The following is a 15,177-nucleotide window of genomic DNA, read 5'->3' on the forward strand; positions in this document are numbered from 1 at the left end:
AAAAAAAAAGTAGCAAAACTACCATAATTATTTAGAAGAATAAGCCCAGTAGCTTACCGTATTAACAGGACTAGGAGCAATAAACTTCCAGCAGCTTTCTGGGGGGATGTTAATTTTCTAATGATCCCTTCAGTGTTTGCTCAGGTTATCTATATTTGATTTAGTTCCTCTCAAGTGAATGTCACTTCAGCAACAGTAGCCATAGCCTCTGGGGACTGGCTTGGCTGTACAGAAGAGCGGTGATAGCAGCTTGTGTGTCAGTAGTGCCCCAATATGTCGAGTACATTAAATGTTCTCTTAAATTCAAGTTTAAGACATTTTGGAAGCACTTGCAGTTAGAGACAAAAATCCAGCGACAGATCTAACACTGAGAGCAAGAATGAGAATTTGACACAGTGTTTTGTGCCTTCTGAATGCACAAGTCTTCTCTCTCCTTAAAACTGTAACATTGTTCTGAAGGCTGAGGGCTGAATGCAAAAATGCCAGAGTAAGCAGATATCTTTCTCAGTCTGAAAAGGCTGGGGAACAAGGGAAATGAAGTATTTATGAGCCTTTATTTGAAGGTAGTATTTTTTCAGGCTCTCTGGAACATGTGTTTTGAGGCTAGCTCTGGAGACCCTCGTTGTATCAGCTCTTTTCTTCCAGCAAAAATTTCTCAGTAGGTCAAGCAGTAGTGACAATTTCAGCTCACAAATAAAAAACTGTTTGCTGAGGTAGATGAACTGTGACTTATCTGTTGGTTTAACTTCCAATTTCAGGACAGAAGGCCTGCAATTAATGTTCTGACCCTTTCACTCTTTTCAGTTACTTCTCTAAGAGTTAATACAATTAATTCCCTTCTTAAACTGTTAGCAGATTCGAAGGCTTTCTTGGCAGCACTGTAACACAGTGACCACCTAAATAGTAAATGAAAACATGGCTTAAAAAAAAAGTCAAAGCTTAGCAACATCTGCAGTATATTAAGAAAGGTTTTGGAGCTCTAACATATGACCTAAGTGCCCAGCATCCTTGCAGAATGTCTTTTACTGCAGCCTGGCTTTGCTCTGCTCTTTCTCAGAATTGGCTTAAAGGGCAAGTAGCATCCAATGACCACATTAATTGACCCAGTGGAAAGGATATAAGATGTATAAGTGTTTACCATATCAAATCACTATTCTGTATGTACGTTTTAAATGAAAATGAGTCTAGGCCAATGTCTAGCTTGTTTAATAAATGTTTTTTATGTCACGAAAGTAACTATAATGAAGTTACAGAGTTACAGAAGTCTGTCTGAAAGAAAAATGTATAGCTACAAAATATTCTCTGGTTAAAGTAAATAATTTTTGATGACTGTGTAGCAAGCAATCCTGATAAAATTTTTCTCTGCTTGCAGTCATTATCAAATGCCAAGCCAAATCAAAGTCCCAGCACTTTGAATTTCATTCCATGATTTGGGCCATTTCCCATAGGCAATACTGAAATATTGTCAACACCCAGATGAGTCAAATAATGAAAAAACACCTCTAAATAATGTTTTGATTCCTGTTATAACTTGCTGTAGGGACCAGATAAACTCGACTGAAATTTTAGTCAGAAAAGTCTTTTGGTAATATGTTTCCAATCTTCTAGATCCTGCCCAATTTTTTGTCTGTCTGTGTCTGTACTCATAAATCCTTAGCTACCCAGAAGAATCTCATCTCAATCACAGTTTCAAAGAAAATTATGTGTGTGTAGTCTCTATTATATATGTCATATTGTTCTATCTATTCACTTCCCATTTGAAGACTTGGTTCATCTTTGCTGCCCACAGGCAGTGAGGGAGGGATATTATTCTGTTCCTTTTGAGAAAAATCCTACTCTATGTTATTTCCTACTCAGGAACTAATAACAAAACAAACAAACAAAAATCATAAAAAAAAAAAAAAACTGATGTCAGGCAAAAATAATATTTTCTATTAAGGTAATAAATTATAGGGGCTGGAAACAAGGGTGTTTAATGTGTGCTGGAGGGCTATTATTAAATAAAGTTACAATTAAAATTTAGGTAGTCTTTCCTGAGAACCAATAAGATGCACTTTGTATTCTGTGGTATATATTTTAGCTCCTGATATAGGGACTGGTTTAGATAGAATATAACCAAGCTGACTGTTCAGTGACTGCTCAGTATTACCTGAGAGAGATATTAGCATTCACCTAGATTGCAGTGTCTGCTGTAGTTAGCCTGTTCCTTAGCACCCAAAATCCTTCCCTGGGGCTAGCCAAAGCAAAACTTTCCTAAGCTGCTTAGTCCTGCAGTTCATGTTACTCCATGTACCTCATGAGTACTAGTTTTTGTTCAGGTGTCTTAGGGGTTTTTCTTGGAAACAAGTGATGGGGAAGTAGTGAATATGAATTCTCAGAAGGACTTTGGTAGACTGCCAGTGCTTTCACATCTTTTTCTTTTTCTTTTTTTTTTAAATAATAGAAATAAATAATAGTGGCTTCGTTGTTATTGTTTGGTTGCAATAGTGTTGCAAAGTGAAAGTAAAATCTAGATTCTAACCTCCATCTCCCCAGAACTAGACTAAAGGGAATACTTTCACCATCAACACAGTTAGAATCTCTGAGCACCGACTTAATTTGGTTAAGAAAAGAGTATAGAAACATGAATAGGGTTGATTTCCTTAAGCAGTTTAACACACTGCTATCACAGAAGTTTTAGGGAAAGAAGAAAAAGCCAGCCAATATTCAAATAGGCAGCAAACCCGCCTTTGTGGAATGAGATTTTCTTTGTATAGCGCTGAGGAATAATTCCATCCATAAAATATATACAAGAGACATGAGACTACAAGGGACCTCCTGAATCTTTGAATCCAGACCTTGCTATTGCATGACTACATTAGTAAAGATGATGTTCATAATGTAATTTGTGTATATTCTGCATGGATCAATGAAATTTTCATCTTAAAATTATCATTGCCCTAGTTGTGCTCTGTTCCAGGATCCAGCCTTACTGAAGGTTAGCTGCAGTCATATAATTACAGATATTTACACAGTTTGTCAGACTGAGATTAAAAAACAAACAATAGCAGTGACTATGACACAAAGTAACTATTATGTCCTTTAGGAAGGAAGTTTATATTAGAGAAGGCAGTGCAATCTTCAGACATCCCTGCCGTTGTTTCGGGTAAAAATATTTTTATTGGAAAATAGAAATGAAAAAAAAAAAAAGAAAGAAAAAAAGGATTGGGATTTGTTTACTTTTGGTTTGTCGGGGTTTGGTTTTGTTTTGTTCTCTGATACGTTCCAAAGAGGAATCTAAGTAAGGTCTATAAATTATTTTAAAACTATAGGTTATACTTTACAAAAACACTACGTAAAACTAGCCAGAAAGGCCTGGGACTAAGCAGATGAAAAGACCATTCCAGCTGGAAAAGAGCTCAAGAGTCACTGCCTCCCAGAGTCCAGAATTTTCTGTGAAAATTAGGTTATATTAGTATAGTCTTGAAAAGGAGGTGAGGCAGAGTTAAGACAGCAGTTTAACTGTGTTTGACAGGCTAAATGGAATACATTTCCTAGCTCCAAATCACTGAGCAGTGCTCTTGTAATGGGTGTTTTGCTCCAAGCGTAATGAGGGAAAATTATTTCATTTGTCCAGACTATAATCAATCACTTCCAGGAAAAGAAATCTTTCATGATTTTCCAGTAGCCATAGGAATTGTTAAGTGTATTAGTTAGTTGTAGAAACTATCTTGTGAAAGAAGAAAAAGTCATGAGAAATCAGTAAGATGCGCAAAATTACCCTGTAATTGTATGACCATTCTTAGTCTTTCTGGTGTTTGTACCTAGATGCGTACGTTTTTCCTTAACTGTCTCTAAACTGCCAATAACTATAAATTCATGCAAGCCACAGAAGGGATGAAGAAGTCTCAAAAGAAAAGGGATTTTTTATCTGGCAGCATGTTCACCCCAAAAGTCATAAAAGTCTTTCCTGAAACTTAGGATTGCAAAAGCTTACTGAGTCTTGCCAGATTTCTTGCTTCTGATGGAAATTCCCTTATGATTCATGTGGTTTCTGCATAGCAATATAAACAAAAGGTTATGGTAATCAAATGTTTAAAAAGATGATTAAAAAAAAAAAATACTCTGCACAGCTATAATATCCAAGAACTTGAATGTCTAAATGTGTGTTTTCTCACCTAGTAATGAGAATATTATTGCTCACAAATTTATAGAACACGAAAGCTGAATCACAGGAGGGTGAGTCTTGTCCCATTGAAGTTTACGCTAAAATGCCTGGAGAGTCTTCCTGGTATACAGGATGCAAGACTGAACCAGGGATAATTAGGATTTCATTGTGCTTGCCTTTGTGCGCTTAAAAGTGTGAAGAAATTATCCTTTGTTTTTTTTTACATGCCTGCTGTACGCTCTGAAAAGCTTTTCACTTAGGGAGTTCAAGAACAGATTCAGTTTTGCTACCTTTCCTGGACTTTCTGAAGGGTTGGACATTAGGGAGGAGAGAAAGGACTCTGAAATAATCTTCTGGATTCAAAAGAAATGGTCCATGAAGCTAGCAGAGAGGAAGTTAGAGAGTACACTAATTATTAGCATCCAGTAGTCATTTGACATCTAGGAATTTCCTACAGGCAGTGTTGTGGCCAAATGCAGAACTCTGATATTTTGCAAAGATTCCCTGGAAGATCTGCCTTCCCAGTAACAAATTAATATCAGGTAAACGTTTATTGAAGCTGCAATGGATAGAGTCTCAGCTGAGGACATGCCTACAGGTTGCTGTCCTGCCTTGCAGAAATCAGGAAAGTTGTCAGTTTTTTATCATTCTTCTTTCAATGCCACCTGAATCAGTCTGTTAACTTGAATAAGATTGGGTTCATTAAAATAATAAGCTTGTTCAGAAGGAGATAACAGTAATGCATAGGTTTAGATGTTGTGGTTGGGCTAGATGATCTTAGTGGTCTTTCCAGCCTTAACGATTGTATGATCCTATAGCTACATGTCAACTTTATGGACATAATTCTTCAGTTTTAATTGGGCATTTTAATTTCACCTAAAAAAAATAAGCCGACTAAATTCTTTCAATCCCATTTAATTCCCATCCCTGTGTGCAGCTTCACTTTATGTTCCTTGTAACAAAAAGGCTTTTAACATTGATAAATGGCTGCAAAGATTTTGCTTTTACTTTGTTGCTTTTCTGTTTATTTAACCAAGAGCAGTTCTTTTAGTCCTGACCTCAGTCTTGTCAAAAAGACTGTGTTTGTCAAACTGCTCATGCTCCCATTAACTCCTAGCTTTTTCAATTGTCACGTTTGATGAATGGCTCAAATACTGCTAGCATCATTAAAAGCAGGGACACTGAGTCCAAATACACACCATAAATAGGAAAATTTCAAGCAAAGAAAACCTTTTATTGCATAAAGGAAATTGCAAGTGATTTAAAAGTAATCTCTTTTAATGCTATCTTTCATATGTGCAGGAGACAAGAAGAAAACCCTCTGATTTTATGTTTGGTATTATCTCTTTATAGCTAGAGAACACTAGTAGCTTTATAACCATATTTATACAGGGGTGTCTGGGGCTGTGTGTAGAAATGGTCCTGCTTTGTGTGACTAAAAGTCTCAGAGCCATCCCCACAGTGCTTTGTCATTCCATCTTCCCAATGCAGAGCGTGAAGTCGTGCAGCACGGTGCTTACATGCTATTTTCTTCCAGACTGACAGTGGCTCCAGGGTGTGCGGTGCTGCGTGCTGTGGCTCAGCCCCAGCGGTGCCCTTAACTCTACCCACGTGAGTAGGAACCACCGCTGAGCTTCCCCTAATGACCTGCCGGTAACAGCGGTGCAAGCTCAGGCTTGCCAGAATTTGGCAGAGTGTAGTTCTCCAGTTACGCTCAAGCTAACATTTCAGTTTATATTGTCTGGTGCCCTTGTCTGCCCTTTGTCGTTCTTACAGCACAGGCTATCGAGAGACAGAGTTCAGGATTTGTGCTGGAAAGTTGGGTAATGGCTTCAGCAGAAAGAAGAAAAGTTGTTGTTGTTGTTGTTGGAGTGTTGTTTGGATGCTGTTAAAGTCTAGCTAAAGGCCAAGGAACTTCTGGTGATTTTTACGTTCCTGAGCCAGATAAGTTTATTCAGATCAATGTCTATGCAGATACAATTAAATTTACGGTTTATAAATCAATAAAAGTGATATGCTTCTAGACTGGTGACATTTCTGTACTACTCAGATTCTAATCAGAGTTACTGGTTTTTTTTTATGATTTTGTTTAAAAGAGCATTGCTCCAAACTGCAATATAACTATAGGTGCATAGAGACACAGCTTGAGTCTAACATTGCTGAGTGCTGCTCTTGTGGAATTTTCATCATGATATAAATAAATACACTGCTACAGTGTATTTTTCCTGGACAGTGATAGAAGCCATTACAATGAGGACAGCAAGCAAATCATTAAATCAATTCTGAAATGGCATCAGAAGTAGGTCATCAACAATTATACTTTCCTGAGCTACTGTAGATCACAGGGCTCTTTTTTCCTCTGCAGAAGATAGGAGGGATTTATTGATCTCAATGTTTTCCAAAATGCGGAGAAAGCAAAGAAACTCCTGGTTCTATCAGAAACTTTAGCATTACCAACTTTTTGCTTTCAGTAAATGTAACTCCCTGCTTGGTTGACTGAGTGCAAGCAATGGTAGAAATTGTCTCTTTGCTATTGTTTGTAACTCAAACTTTTGTCAGAAGGAACATGCAGGATATCAGACACTGACCTTGAGGCATCATTACCTTGTTACTGATTTGCTGCAACGCCCAATCTAAAGTTTAAAGCTAAAGTGAGAAGGATTAGTAGTTCATGGATTCATATCAGTCTCTTTTCTCTTTCTCAGATACCATATGCAGCAAAGTGCAGAGATGAACTATAGGCTTCCAGCAAGTTACCACTGCCAAGGAGGATGCAAAGACAGGCAGTCTCCTGGGTGAGTAAGTGCTTCTCTTTGTCTGGCGCTTGCTGGATTTGATTCCTAAGGTTTGTATGTATTTAGTTTGCAGTCACCTGGTCATCAACTACTTAACACTTTTCACCCAGATAAACCATGAAAATATATTACTTTATTTTATCAATAATGTTTGTTTCTGCCTTGAGGTGCCCCAGGTAACTAATGTTTGTCACCTAGGCCCCTAAATATGTTTGGTGTAATAAGTATTATATATATTTATAATAGATAGAGTTCATCACAATTCTTTCATTATTCACAGAGAGATACGAACAAAGTACTTTTGTTAGAACAAATCCTTTTCTTCAGCCTTGACTGTATTCTTGTTTCTGTCTGTGCCAGGATTAAATGTGAATCAAAACAAAGTAGATATGCTGCAGTCATTCCCTGCTGAGACTTCCTGCATTTTTAATCATTATTTGTTGGTGTTACTGTATTTCTGTAACCCTCAGGAGTAGTGAAGCCTACAGAGTATGAATTCATTTGATTAACTACATTCAAACTAGATCTATAGGAACTGGCTCTGTACTCAGTACTGACTTCTGCAGGACAGGATTATAACTGTCAGGGTAGCTACATCTCTGAATTAAACAGAAGTCTGTATGAAGTATATGTCAGTACTGAGCCTCCAACCCACGTGTGCTCTCCCACTGAGGTCAGTGAGATTAATGGTTAGGAGAAGATAGATGTGGAGGTCTGTAGGCTCAGTTAGTCTTTAATGAAATTGATCCGAAGCTGGAAAAGTGGGATTGAAGATGACAGTATCTACTCAACTGTAAGATCAGTGAAATTGAGAGTTTGGCTCATAGTTCACTAAAAAGGCATCGGTAAGGTTAAAGCAAAACATAAGAAAAATCTTGTCTTCTCTGCCCCCTCATTCAACATATAAATAATACTGTCCAGAAGTTTTGAAGGGAGCCCTGCAGACTTTTCCTGGAAAGCATCATTAGCAGAAAAAGAATTTTCAGCAGAACTCAACAAAGGAGGGAAAAAAAAACAGTATAAATCAGCTAGCAACTTGACCCATGGGCAGCCAAACCAAAGCAGCTTCATTTCCTATGGATTTCTGTCTCCTCAGCCTTGTCATCTGCTTTCCAGCCCTCTACTAACCACCAGCCCTGCTGGTCTTTCAGGATCTGGCAGGGAGGGCCACCTGCATGGCCAGGCCAGCACTGCAGGCCCTGTCATGGGCCACAGAGAGCTGCCAGCATGTCTTGGCCATGGCTGCAGGGCCGGCCTGCTTTCCTTTCCCTGAAGCATGATATTTGGCTCTTTTGATGTCCCTGGTTTGCACAGGGTTTATAAGGGTCTGCAGATCATGAAGACAACTCTGTCCTTCTGTGAGATTTAGTTAAAACTGAGGGGAAAGAGCAAGTAAGTGATAGACAAACATTTGCAGAACACAGTGCTGTTGTAACATCATTTCCCTGAGGAACTATATACTTTTGTGAGAGGTTGGTATTTTTAGAGATTAGATATTTCAGTTATTTTTAAGAACAAGGAAAAAGATGCTTAGAACAAATGCCAGAGAGATGGCACCATGAGTTCTCTGGGGAAATAGCCACAAAGCTATTCCAGATAGTCATATCCCACAAAATCCCAACACTACTGGCTATACCCCATGGGTTAGGTAGGCTGCATACAAGATGCTGAGGCCCAAAAGCTCAGGATCCCTGCAGCAAGCAAGCCTGCCTGCCAAGTGCAGCCATCCCCAGGACTGCCATTTGTGCCACCGGGGCCGTGTTTGAAAGAGAATTTGAAACCAAAGAGGTGAGTCCAAAATAAAAGAAGTCAGTAGCTTCTCCATGGGAATGATGCTTCTAGTGGACACCACTAGGTCAGTCCATCATTTCTGAGCTGGAGACTTCCGTTTAATAATATATGGCAGATTACTTCTATAATGACCTATTAAAATTCTAAGATTAACTCAACTGCTGCTACGATATCTTCAATGTCCTACAGCATACTTGGCAGAGCAAACATATTCCTTTTATTTTCTTCACTCTGGTTTGCTTGCTTGCTTGTCACTTTGGTTTTCCCAACAGTGTTTGCCTTGTACTGGCCTCACCCAGAAAGAAATGTTGGGCTGGGAAGTAAATGAGGCACAAAGATAGATAGTGTCAACGTAGAAAGGGTTTTATGTCTGTGGTTTGTAAGAAAGAAATTAAGAAATTGTGTCCTTAGAAAATTTCTAGCTTTCATTAAACAAAATACAAATGAAATGTTTGTATTTTTATTCTAATCCAATAACCTAGGAGTAGGTTGTTTTGCTCAGTTCTGAAATTCATAAAGGCATGAGTGAAAAGACTGATTTTTGCTAACATTAAAATATTAAATCAGCCTCAGAACTTCCATTTGGGCTCATAAGCAATAATGCGTGTGTTTCTTGTTCTCTGTTTTACTTTTGCCTCATGTGCATCACATGAGAGTCTTACTTTTTCAACGAATGAATCTTTAGTATTGTGTAGTTTGGATAAATTTAACCAACGGAATATGCATGTGAGTAGTCCTTGCTGGTTAGACAGTTCTTGGTATTTCTCTTTTAATTTTTCTCTATTCAATGTACATATCTCTCAAAGCTTGAGAACTTTGGAAAGGACTAAAAGTAGCCTAATAATTTTTTAGTATTTTAGAAATGCTAACTTGGACCTAAGTGTTGTTCTTCCCTTTCTTTTGTCATTTCTGAACTAAGAGAAATGTTTCTAGCAGTGGTTAAGATACTGCAATTGTCAATCCAGAATCCATAGCAATGAGTAGTCAGTGCAAATGATAAATGAAATTTTTAGCCAAGGTGTGTGATCCCCTCAATAGTCAGCAAAGCTGTTGAATCTCAGAGCTGTAAAACATGATCTCGTCTGACTGCTGTGCAAATATATATGTATATTTATCTAGCACTACTTTCTTCTTGTCTTCTTCATTATTGTCCCTCTGACTATCTGAATTTTCAGCCCACCCAGCTTGATTGAGCATCTTTGGAGTGAGTTTCTTCTAAGATACTTGCAACTTGCTCCTTTTGCTTGAGCATCCTAGAAATGTTGGGAACTTCTTGACTTTAGGAGATATAAAATCTACTCTATTCTGGTAAGCTGTACTTTTAAAGGTGAACCTGCTTGTGGGAATGCTTCAGTTGACTTAGCTGTGATTCTGTGTTGCTGTTGTTTTGTTTCACTATTTCTAAATGCCCTATTATGGATACAAACTATTTAGAGACATACTCCGAACTAGAGCTTTATTCAGACCTAAGCATAGTTTTCACGAGTTTCACTGATAATCAAATCATTGCTTATTGTGAGAGAACCTAGCTAACCCACAAAAGCCAAGGGTGTCCAGTGTTGTAGTCTGCCCCATAACTGTCCTAAGAAGTTGAATATGACAGAGTTGGGAATCACCGTGCCTGAGTTGCACTCCAAAGACATTGGATTCTGAACCATCAGAGATATTTGTTTTTCCCCAAACACAAGCACCCTTCTGACCTTGCTAATTTCCTGATGGAAACTAAAAATCTTTTTGTTATAATCAGAGTCAAGTATCAGTTCCAGAAAGCCATTACTATGCATTATAGGCACTTAGGCACATTAGAAAACAAAACAAAACAAGCTATCTACCACTTTCCAGGATTAATGCTATGAAACATTTTATGGGTGGTCCTTAAGAGGACAGAATGCTGCACTAATGTGTGACTGCATGGCAATTAAGCTTAATTAGGGAAGGTTTTGAAAAAGACAGATGAAAGTAAATTATGGGAATGAAAGCAACTGTGCTTTTGGAGACCACGCTCTGTTTTTACATTAGTTCAGTGAAGCATAGCTAATATTGTCCCCCGTCTATCACACTTTGACATGCATTCGTCAAATCAAGCATTTTTCTCTAGAAGAAGAAATCTCTTTGGAGCAGATTCTTCACCTGGTCTCTGCTGTACCCATGGGTTTTTTCAGGAGACGGCACCACTTCCATAGTAAGAGGAATAGCTGACCCTTAATGTGACCGGTTTAGTTTAGCATTGCCTCTTTTCTACATGGAGTAACTGAAATAATGATGTATGTGGATTTTGATTTTCTTATGTGTGCTGGAAGAAATTTTTCATAATTTGCTATTTTTAATGCTTCCTTAGATTTACAACTGAACACTAAGAGCATCTGATTCTGGTTTTCCCCAGTGACAAGACCCCGGTGAGCAGGCTTGGAGCAGCTCTCAAGCTTTATTCTGCATGGTTTGAGAGCATATCATCAAACAGGCTCTTTCAGAGCAGAGGATTTCTGTGCTTGGAAAAAGGCGGTTCTAAAACTAGGTGCCCATTCCCTCTCCTACAGAATTTTAAGAGAAACAAAGTTTAGCATACTGAAATCCTAAATGAAACTGAATTGTTTTTTTCTGCCTTGGTCTAAATGGTTTACTACAGATACTGTTATAGTTTGTAATGTTACACTGGTTTTTATTAAATTATGGAAAATAATTAAGTAGAAAAGCAGGAAACAAAGGCTATGCAGTCAGATCCTTTTTTAGCTCAAATAGTGTCTGGTGTTGCTTTCCACCAGGACAGTGGGATGCTTTTTTCCCTAATGAACTTTTCATGTCCAAGATGAAATGCAGATTCTGTGGACAATTTGTTAAGAAAAGCACCAGTTTCATGTGAGCAGTTTTCAGACCAACAGGGAATTTATATATGGAAATCATATATGAGTAGAGGGAAACACCTCATAAAAAGAATGACTACATGGTCAGCAGCTATAATTTATGTGCATTCTTTTTTAATAAAAAAATGTGTGTTCAGACCAATCTTTTTCATTTTTATAGCAGCTCAACATGATAGCTTCAACTGCAGTTGTTTAACCTTCTGACTTTCTTTGTTTTGTTTTGAAAAAAAGGAAAACTAAAACCAGCACTTTTTGTTTCAGATACTGAGCTTATTCTTGTGCGAGAAGTGCAGTAATGACGCCTTTCTACACTGAAGGAAGCTAAAGTGAGTGTTGATGGAAATACTGCTGATAAAAGTGTGTACTAAAAATGAAAGTAGACAAGAGGATGTTAAGTACAAAAAAGAAGATACTTGGATTTGATGGCTGAGCACAAATAGCTGCATACAGGTAATTGAGATACACCTCCATTTGCCTTAACTGTGTATGTTAGATACATATTTACCTGCATGCACACAGATACAAAATGTGGAAGGTACAATTAAAAAATCAATTTCTTGCAAGAATGCTGCAGGCAAACCTCTACATGGGATCTCTTAGCACAAAGTTCTATTTATAGAACGACAGAATGCCTTTCTGGAGACAGATCCCCTTAGCAGGGGAATGTTACTCAAATCCCATGTTTTCCTCCACATCTGCAACTGGGAAGTGAAGGATCAGCCTAAGAGTTTCTGGTATGTGAGGTAATACTTGGTAACAGAATGCTTTCGGGGCTGCTGGCACAATCTTCTTGATAGGGTTGTAACAAGGCCTCCATAGACTCATTCTTTCATGGAGATAATGAGATATTGGGAAAACCTGATGTAGTTAGGCAGTAGTAGGTGAACAAGCCATTTCCCTGCTAAAAGCCTAAAACCAGTGTTTATTACTTCCTGCTAAGTCACAGAAACTTTGCTCATCTGTCATTTTGACGATAGCCACTCTCTTTTAATCTTCTTCGTATTCATGAACTGTTCTGCCCTACACCTTTTTTACACATCCTATAAATGCTTCATTTCAAAAGATTTCCCAAGGCCTGTAGTGTTGCTGCAGACATCTTCTCCACAACTCAGCCTCCAAAAGTCCCTGGAACAGGCTCAGGAGGGAATTCTCTGAGATGAATGAATAAGACTGGGCAAAGACTGTCATTCAGCTTTTTCTCAGTTACTGTCATGGAAAAATCACTTGAATTGATGCTGGATTCCTGTACAGGAACCTACAGAACATAGGGATTTGGCCTTCTGTGATTTGAATAATTTCTAAATTTTGTTTTATGCCAAAATGCTGCAATGTTATTTGTTGGAAGAGCCACGAAAAAGCTATTTCTTTACAGCTCATAAAGACCTGCAGCAGTTGCAGCAACTCTCTCTACTTTCCCCTTGCACCAGTGAAATTGAGACTTGCATAGTGACCTGCTGGAAAAATATGCATGTGGAGCAAACAAGCCTATTATTCCCAGATTTCTAGACGTTTTTCAGACTGTATGTACCACATTTCTGCAAGGGATATTTAATATGTACAGGTGAAGAAACTCAGGCTTGCTGGTTTCCTTGGATTCCTTTCTAACCTGCTCTTGTTTCTCTTTTTCCCACCTCCTCCCCTCTTTTGCGGCTTCCTGGTGTAAGTGCCCACAGCAAACCACTGTTCAGGATCCAGGAGCTGTACTCCATGGCAAGCCTAGTGCTAACCTCAGTGACAGCTGCCCAGACGCCATGATCACACATTCCCAGCACTCTGCCCTGCCAGCAGGGGTAGGAAACTCCAGTTTATGTTAATAAGGTGTGGAAGGTAGCCAAAATATTTTCTGAGTTTTCCGGCTTGAAAGGGTAATGAAGCTACCTCTGTCTCAGTAAGCTGGCATGGATGCAAGCTAAACAACTGGAAAACGTGTTTTCAGTGAAAAATACAATGCACAAACTCCGCAGGTTTAGAACTTCCACTGTAGGTTGAGGTTTTTCATCTTTCCACTTTTTTTCCAGCCCAGCTACTCCCCTTCACACAGCAAGAGCAATATGGGGGGAGCAGGCTGTTTCTGTAGATTAGTTTCACGCAGTTATTGCCAGTTTGAGAGTTGAACTCAGAAACATTTCTTACCTTATAGTAAAATAATGAATTGCTTAATATGAAGGGTAAACCCAAAAGCTTATTTCTATAAATTTTGTCAAAAAACTACATATTTATTAGCAAAAGAAACCTCCACGTTACTGTAAGCGTGGTCAAATTCTTTAGGTTTGATTCAGAAAGCTTGCTCTTTTTGTCATTCCTCTCTGACCTCCTCCCTGTTAGTCCTGGGATGAAAGGCAAGCCAAAGATCTGCTGAGAAATGGGCCAGGCCACTGCTGACCTTTGCAAATCCAGTGCCTTCAAAGCGAGAGCTAATTGACATGTTCCCACGCTGTGTGTTGCTGAAACATACGAAGCAATTCAAGGAATGAATTCACCATGGTGCAATCTCATTTTGAATCCAGTTTTCTTGCTATGTGTCAGAGGGTGAAGGAGGCAGAGTGCGGCGCAGATTATAAACAGCAATCACATATGATAAGTTTCACAAACCTTGTAAGTCTGTCTTTGAAATACTTCCTACTTTGGAAGGGTTCTTTACCTTAAAATTTAAAATACATCGGTCCCTCCTTTTGTTCTTCTACCCCTCAAAAACAGAGAGCCATTTTGTTGTGATTTAAAGAAAGATAAGCCAGTGGCTAGTCAGGCTGAGAGTTTGTGATTAATAATCTCCAGTTGGAAAGAAGTAGTTCTAGAGTTTATGAGCTGACAAGTAACAGCAGTCTGGGGAGATGTTTGTGCACCAACAGGTGCTATAGGTGAATAGCACAGTGATGCAGGAAGAGCTTTGGAATTTGTATTTTAAATTCATCTCCTCTTTCCCACTTTGCATGTTCAGATTTGGTGTGAGTGATATTGCTGTTCCACAGCAGTGTGACCAGGTCCCCCTGTGGAAAATGTTTTACCGGTTCCACCAGGTACCTCAGGTGTATGTGCAGTTTCTGTACAGGAAAGCATATTGGTGCTCCTCACCTAAATCTTACAGTCTTTTTTTCTACGAGTGTATGCAAAGCAGCAGAGTCTCTCTGTGTCACGGGAGGAGCAGTTGATTATGTCCCTTGTAATCCCACATAACTTGAGGGGCTGGGTAACATGGTGCACCCACCCTGGGTATGGCACTGCACTGCAGCCTGTTTACATGCTGCAAGTGGTGCCTGTTAGCATAAAGTCGCTTTTTGTCTGGGGCAAAAGCGAGAGGACTTATTCCTCATTTAGCCACTGTAGGGCATATGTCATAAGTAGTACATCTCGAGCCATTTTGTCTGTGCCTAAGGGAGGAGTTCTGTAATTCCCAGTGCATGGTTCAGTGTCCCTCTCCTGGCAGAAAGTCACCTCTCAGGCCAGGAAGCCATGGCAAGGAATGGCAGCCAGAAGACAAGCTGGTCTGCGTTTGACACCTTACCACAGACTTCCTGGTGTACGGTTTATCCAGCTGTTTTGGTCATACAGTGGCACCCGCAAATATTATGACCAATTTATTTCG

The 15,177-nt window shown here is 39.0% G+C and overlaps 1 long non-coding RNA gene across 2 annotated transcripts in view; it reads left to right on the plus strand.

Annotated features, from left to right (window-relative positions):
* Nucleotides 1-15,177, plus strand: part of LOC116216303 — a 43,688-nt gene that overhangs the window by 25,948 nt on the left and 2,563 nt on the right. For both annotated transcript variants that reach the window (XR_004158816.1, XR_004158815.1), the window contains 2 exons: nucleotides 6,853-6,942; nucleotides 11,856-12,044. This is a non-coding gene — a long non-coding RNA (uncharacterized LOC116216303). The remainder of the gene's footprint in view (nucleotides 1-6,852; nucleotides 6,943-11,855; nucleotides 12,045-15,177) is intronic.

Source organism: Meleagris gallopavo, chromosome 2 (assembly GCF_000146605.3).
Source record: "Meleagris gallopavo isolate NT-WF06-2002-E0010 breed Aviagen turkey brand Nicholas breeding stock chromosome 2, Turkey_5.1, whole genome shotgun sequence".
Lineage (NCBI taxonomy): Eukaryota > Metazoa > Chordata > Aves > Galliformes > Phasianidae > Meleagris > Meleagris gallopavo.